Source organism: Equus asinus, chromosome X (assembly GCF_041296235.1).
Source record: "Equus asinus isolate D_3611 breed Donkey chromosome X, EquAss-T2T_v2, whole genome shotgun sequence".
Lineage (NCBI taxonomy): Eukaryota > Metazoa > Chordata > Mammalia > Perissodactyla > Equidae > Equus > Equus asinus.
The window spans coordinates 123923719-123930795 of record NC_091820.1 but is presented as its reverse complement, the minus strand read 5'-3'; the positions used below and the strand labels follow the sequence as shown (position 1 = coordinate 123930795).

At 47.4% G+C, this 7077-nt stretch overlaps 1 long non-coding RNA gene across 1 annotated transcript; it reads right to left on the bottom strand.

Annotated features, from left to right (window-relative positions):
• Positions 1-127: 127 nt before the first annotated feature.
• Positions 128-1904, bottom strand: LOC139042731 (uncharacterized). The gene is made up of 3 exons (XR_011499796.1): positions 1570-1904; positions 1337-1395; positions 128-690 (listed from the first exon to the last, which is right to left on the bottom strand). It is a non-coding gene; the product is annotated as an uncharacterized lncRNA (long non-coding RNA).
• Between the last annotated feature and the right edge of the window lie 5173 nt (positions 1905-7077).

Genomic DNA, 7077 nt, shown 5'->3' with positions numbered 1-7077 from the left:
ATCTCTAAAATAATTGTAACATGAGTGTGTGCGTGTATGTGTATGAGTGTGAGTTTGTGTTAGTGTGGCTTAGTAACTAAAGTAAAGGTAATATGAAACTAAATAGTCATTAATTAAAAATTTTTAAGATTTTGACAGAATAAAGATTACTAACACAGGTGAGTGCCCTGACTCAGAGTTCTAGCCAACCCACTAAGGAGGATCTGGCATGGTCTGGTGGTTACTGGACCCTTCTTCTCCTTAGGACTCTTTCTTGCTAGGAGAAGGGAGTGGGGATGGTGGTGGTAGGGTGGCAAGAAACCACTGCAGTCTGGGATGGAGAAATGTGTTCCTCATGGCCTGGGGATTTGAAGGAAATGGGTGGGAGAGAGGTGGTATAGACAATATACATGAATGCCCTCTGATGCCTTCAGGGAAAGACCCAGCCAGGAATGGAATTCCCTTGTCATTGCTTTGGCTGGTGAAACTGTACGTCTGATGTAAACGTGCCAAACAAACAGCACTCCATAAGAAGTGGCCCACGAAGACGTTCAGCTAGGCCTGGCCTGCTCACCCACCAGGCGCAGGGAAGAGGCCAGGACTAAAGACAGTCCATCTGCATCTGGGAGTCCTTGTGATTGAAACTTTCTCATTCAAGGGCTGCCCTCGCTGCACTGAGGCTATTCCTTGATATAGTTGCTAATGAATGCACTGAAAAAAATCATAGAACAGAATTAACCAGATGGGTTAAAACCTGGAGATCTTGGGCCTGTTCACAATTATGTTCTTAAAATGATTTTATTACACTGTTGAAGCATCAATAATCATCCAAATTAAATCAGCAAAATGTTTTATTGCAAACCTAAGATGCAAGGTAATAAGCTTATCTTTGAAAGATCCTCATTTACTTGAAAATAATTCATTCTGAAGAAAAATTGCTTTACTTTCGAAATTTCCGACAAGTTAAATGAGGAAATAAATACTAAAAATTCTTCTAACTGCTTGCATGGGGGAGTCTGTCTACAATTTAACTCTGCTAATAGAACACAACATAATACCTCTACCCCCAGGAGTGTTTCTGGACTGAGGGGAGGAAGGAGCAGAAGGATGGGTGTCTCCACACAGCAGGTCACCAGGCTCTGGCCACTGAGCGCCACCCTGTGCTTCTGGGCAGCGAAGAAGGAGCCAGGCTGCTCAGGCCCACATCCCACTGCTGCCTCTCCTTGGCTTAGGGCACTCAGGCGAGTTCTCCACCTCCTTTGGCCTCAGATTCCTCGTGTACAGAACGTGAAGTGCTCAGCACAGTCCCCAGCACAGAGTGCACACTCCACAGTTGTCAGCGATTACTAATACATACCTGAAGGAAACAGCCTGCCTTCGTTCTCCCCAGCGCTCTCATTTTCTTCACGCTGACACCTGAGAAAGGACAGGCCGTGGTCTCTACACTCCCGTCGTGACCTATTGCTGCCCCGATGCACTCACAACGGCCGGCGATGGCCTGAGCCCGGGAGCACTTCCAGCCCACTGCGCTGGGCCCCCGCGCCCCCCACTCCCTGTGGACCTCCCTCAGTGCCCCAGCACTGCTCTCACCTGGTTCTCCTCCTCGTCCTGCTTGTTCCCTCTGCAGGACAACAAGGGCACACAGGCTTCACCCACAGGGCCCACCATCTGTCACCAGGATTACTGGGCAGCGCCCTCTTAGCTGGTCTCTCTGCTTCACCCCGAGGCCAACTCCAGCCTCCTCACCACCAAGCAGCCACAGGGCTCCTAGCAACACGCAATTCAGAACTTGTCACTCCTCTAAGAAGCCAAGCCTTCGGGGACTTCAGATCTCACGTACAGCAAAAGCCAAAGAATTTCTAGTGGCCTACGAGGCCCTGCACGGCCTGGCTCCCTGTTACCTCTCTGACCACATTTCCTGCTACTCTAGCTCTCACTTCCTCTGCCCCACCACTGAAGTCCCATGGTGTTGAAATCTTAGACTTTGACACTGTTCAGATGAGTCATACTTAACTCGGGACTACAAGGAATGCTTTAATATAAAGTCACAATAGGCCTGAGCTTCCAGACAGATCTGGCCCAGACTCTGTTTTGAGACCACAGTGTATGTGACAGCTTGGCTTTTCCACAATATCTGCGGTAGCATCTAACACTGCACAGAAAGCCCTGGCTGCGAGCTGACAACTGAAGTCTCTGAGCGGGGAAGAAGGAAACGGGGAGAGGAAAAAGACGCCTGAGTCAGGGATGTGTGCCCCAGAAAGCAGTCTAGTATAGCCTCTGGCCTCAAGTCAGGTTTTTGCCCCAGCTTCCAGGCCTGGAACCTGGTCATCCTGGGGAGCCCCACAGACAACCCCCTCTACTCCATAAGGAGCATATAAGAGCCTCTACTGGAAGTGGTTTCCAGGTGGCCACCATGTTTCCTCCCTCACCATTGGTGAGAGGGGCTGAGACATCCCAGCCGCCCACCCAACACGTACCATTGACCATCATTACACACGCTGCATCCCCATTGGCAGGCCGGAGGCAGGGGGGTGGGGGGGGGCAGCTGCATGTGCTAGGGCACACCCAGGGGCTCTGGGAGACTGCAGGCTTCTCAGGTGGCAGTTGAGGCTCCTGTGAGGATTCTGACTAGTGGTTGACCCTCAAGGAGGCAGAGGCAAAGAAGTAGGAGGGGCAGCTCCTGAGCGGCCACTGTGGGCGGAGGGCAGTAGGAAGGTGGAAGCTATGACCAAGGCAGGCCTCGCTCCTCACACCTCATCCTACTTGTGCCCAGTCCAGCCCTGTCAGGAGGACCATGTTCCACCGCATGACCAGGGTTGTGGACTTCTCCCAGAGGGCAGACTCTGCAGAGGAGTGCCCACAGCAGCTGGGGCTCCAGGAAGGTACCCACTTTGTCCCCTCTGCACACCAGGGCCTGGGCCTGGAGGAACGGACCAGGAGGGGGGATGGCGCCATCTTGTGATGGTGGGGGAGCATTCCCTAGTCACTGGGTACACAAGAGCTGGGCCTGCACTGGCCAGCATCCACACTCTCCTGGCCCAAGTGGCGATGGTGTCGACAGAGAAGGCCCCTGGGGAGCTGTGCCCACCCCTGCACTTCCCCAGATGCTCTTGGAATTTGCCTTGTGCAGACGCCATGCAACTGTGCAACAGACTCCTTTTACATTCCCAGTAGTAATGGATCCCCTTGACTTAAGGGTCACTTGGGTTTTGTGTCTGAAATGGGCAGGTCTTTTGACGTCAGGTGCAAGAGTTGTATACGTGTCGCCTGGCAGCAGGCAGCAGCCAAAAATTTAACTGGCTCACCTTTGGATCCTAAAAACCTGCCCCAGAGTCTGGCACTCAGTGGATACTTGTGAAAGCGTGTGTTTAGTCGGTGAGAGTCCAGCGAAACTGGACAAGGGTGTTTTGGGGGCTTCTATCCCTCCTCTGAATAGCACTAACGCCTGATGTGTGTTGAGTGCGTGCACGTGTCAAGCCGGGGGCCAAGGGCCTTATGGACCTGCATCTTCTCTTTCTCCCTTTCTCTCCCCCCCGCCTTCTCTCTCTCTCTCACGTGCACACACACACAATCCGTGAAGAAGGTGGTAGTAGTATTGATCCCTTTTGAAGCCAGTCAGGGAGACGTGGACGGGTGAATGAGGGCACACAGCAACTTTGTGTCCCAGCAGAATGCACACCCAGGCAGTCAGGTCCAGCGTTTCTGTTCTTAACCTCCATGCTCTTCAGCTTCTGGAGGCAGGTCCTGCCACTAGAGTAAAGTCACAGCGAATTCAGGATAGTACTCTGGGAGAGGTGCCTTTTCGGTCAACATTATAGCCAGCCTTGCTGGTGCTTGAACTTTTCTGCGGCTTCTCTGCCAGCAGAGTTTGAACCCCTGCAGAGGTGGCCCAGTCTTAGCACGCCTTCATCCTGGAAGGCTCTTCAGAATTCAGGTGAAATCTCTCACTGTACGTGTGTTAATTAGCCCTGCTTTTACGAAGGGGGCCACGCGGAAGAGTCTTTGGCAAGTTTTCAAGTGCCTGAGTGACAGTTGTCTCCTTTGTCCCTTCTCCGTTCTCCTGTGATCTGATTTCAACTGACAGACTTGTCCCGTTTTTTTCGCTTTGACAGGATTTCCTTAGGTTCTGATTCTGTACTGCAACATAAGCAGGATTTCTCCTAGCCATCCTGGCTATTCACCCATGTCTTTAAGGAGGCAGCTGTGGTGCTGAGATTCAGCGTGAGGCCTCTGCAGGCCAACTGCCTGGGTTCAGATCCCAAACTCTCCCTTTTTAGCTGCTGCTTGTTCAGACGCATAACTGTCCTGTGTGACCTGGGTGCACTTTGGGCTACACTCAACTCCCCTGATCTCTTTTGGCGCTTTGTCTGGTGAGATGTTTAAGAATCGCCAGATGCTGCTGCTGCTCCTGTTTATGATGATAATAAAGCTGTATATGACAAGAATGGATGCTTAAGACTCCCCAGATGCAGATACGATAACAATGACGAGGAACATTTCCACTCTAACCTGTGGGGGGCACTCGCAGTTCTCAGCGGTTTACCTGTGTGTGTCAGTCAATGCAGCAAACGTTTTAAGCAGACATCGAAGTGTCCTGATTTCACAGATGAAGACAGGTTCAGAGAGGTTAAGGAATGTGCCCAGGGTTACAGAGATGGAAAGTGGAAGAGCTGTGGTTCTGAACCAGGCAGTCTGGCTGGAGACTCAGTGCTCTTAACAATGGCACTGTGCCGCCTTGGGCATGGAGCCGCTGTGCTATCCAGAGAAACGGTGGAACCAGAATTTAAACCTGAACATTCTGCCTCTAGAATCCTGAACACTTACCCACTATGCTCTACTGTCAGTGTCACCTGTGTCTCACGTCCAGCCCAGTTTATTTCTAGATTTCCATCATTGCGTACCACACCATGGATTGAAAGCCATCAAAGCAAGATTTGCATGAATTTGGGGACAGTTTTCTTCCTGGTGGGCTTGCTTTTCTTGTATCCATGCAGTCTCTTTGAGGCGACCTCATGTGGTGGATGTAGAGTGGATCTGAAGTCTCACTTGCCTGAGAGTGTGGGTGGTTTTGTCCTTATCTTTGTAGTCTCTTCCATTAATCAAACTGTACATCGTGAATCTATTCTTCCAGCATCTAGCATATATGACAAACAATGATAATTACTGTATTCTATTTATTTATTTATTTATTTATTTTGAGGAAGGTTATCCCTGAGCTAACATCTGCTGCCAATCCTCCTCTTTTTGCTGAGGAAGGCTGAACCAGAGCTGACATCCGTGCCGATCTTCCTCTACTTTGCCTGTCGGACGCCTGCCACAGCAGGACTTACATGCGGTGCATAGGTCCACACCCGGGATCCAAACCTGGGAATCCCAGGCCACTGAAACGCAACATGCAAACTTAACCACTGCGCCACCGGGCCGGCCCCGAATTACTATATTCTATTATCCTGCAATGTCCTTTTTCACGTAAGAACTTCAGTTCCACAGTGTGCATTCACAGAAGTGGAATTGCTAGGTCAAAGCACATACACTTTAAGCATTTTTAAAATCAGCTTTAGTGAGGTATATTGACATGCAATAACATGCTCCCGTCTTAAGAGTAGAATTCAATGACTCTTTTCTAGTAAGTTTACAGAGTCCTTCCACCATCAGCACAGTCCAGATAGTTACCATTTTAGTGACTATCATCCAATATTCCTTTAGCTGTGTTGTACTAACTGATGCTCTCAGCAGCTGGCTGTGAAACTGCCTGTTTGCCTGTGTCGGCAAGAACAGGAATATCATCCATCTGAAATCGTTGCCAATCTGAGACGTGAAAAGCAGTCTCCCAATTTTCTTTTGCATTTCTTCAAATGTTAGTGAAAATAGAGCCACTTTTCTTTTCTTAGAGCTACTCATATATTAGGGACATTGTAACTATTTGTTAGGTTTATTAGGGTTTTATTAGGAAAATTATCCTGTGAAGGTTTTAGAAACATTTCCTCCAAGGCAGTTGTTTTAGGGTGTGTAATTTTTCTATAGTTTGCATATGTCCATCTTGTCTGTGTGGCTTTTGGGTTTAGTAAGATTCCTTAGAGAGGCTTATTCTTCTTTGTGATTTTCACAAATATTCGTTTAGATTTTCCTCCGAGGGATGCTTACTTCTTCATGTCTAATGATTCAGTGTGCATGGAGTTTATTTAATTGTAACAACTGAGAGAAGGATCCAGAACTTATTTTGCTAATGGCCGCCCAGTTGTTTCCATACCATTAACTCAATAATCCACGTTTCCCCACTGGCTTGAAATGGCATCTCTCTGTTGCACCACATCACCACAAGCATTTGAATCTAACGGGACTTCCTATTTTGTCCCATTGATTGTGTTGTCTTACCTTGGTGGTGTGATCAAAAGTTTTGAATTACTGAACACATTCCAGGGTTTGGTAGCTCATTTTCACTGTCAAACTTTCATTTATTTATTTACTTATTTGTTTGTTTGTTTGTTTGTTTGTTTGTTTTTGGAATTTTCCTACCCATTCTGACAAGTTGGCTTTTCTGGATAAAGTTTAGAATCATCATGAAGGCCTCTCCAGTCTCCCAACAGCAACAATCACAAGAAAAGCGATCAAGAGTTTCCTCCTGGGATGACGTTGGGCTTATAGATTTAATTTAGGGAGAACTGATCAACTGACAACAGTCTTTCCCCGACAAAGCACGTCCCTCCTCTTGCGTGCTTCTGAACTGGTTTGCAGTTTACTTCTAATAGCTTGTGCACATTTCTTCATGAGCTTATTTCCAAGAATTTTATGTTTATGTTCATTAACTATGTAATTTGCCCTGTGTCTTCAAACTAACTTTCTTCCTACCTAATAAAACATTCATTCTGTTATATAACTTGGTAACTAAACTCTTCCTGCTGCTTTTCTTAAATGGTTGAGATGTGCTTGATTAATGTCATTTAGGTATCACTTAAGTGTCAACTGAATATTTAATATCAACTTACTTTAAATTTGAAAAGATATATATATATATATATATATATATATATATATATATATATACATAAAAACCATACATGAAGAATTCAAATTCTAGAAGGGTATGAAATGACAGGT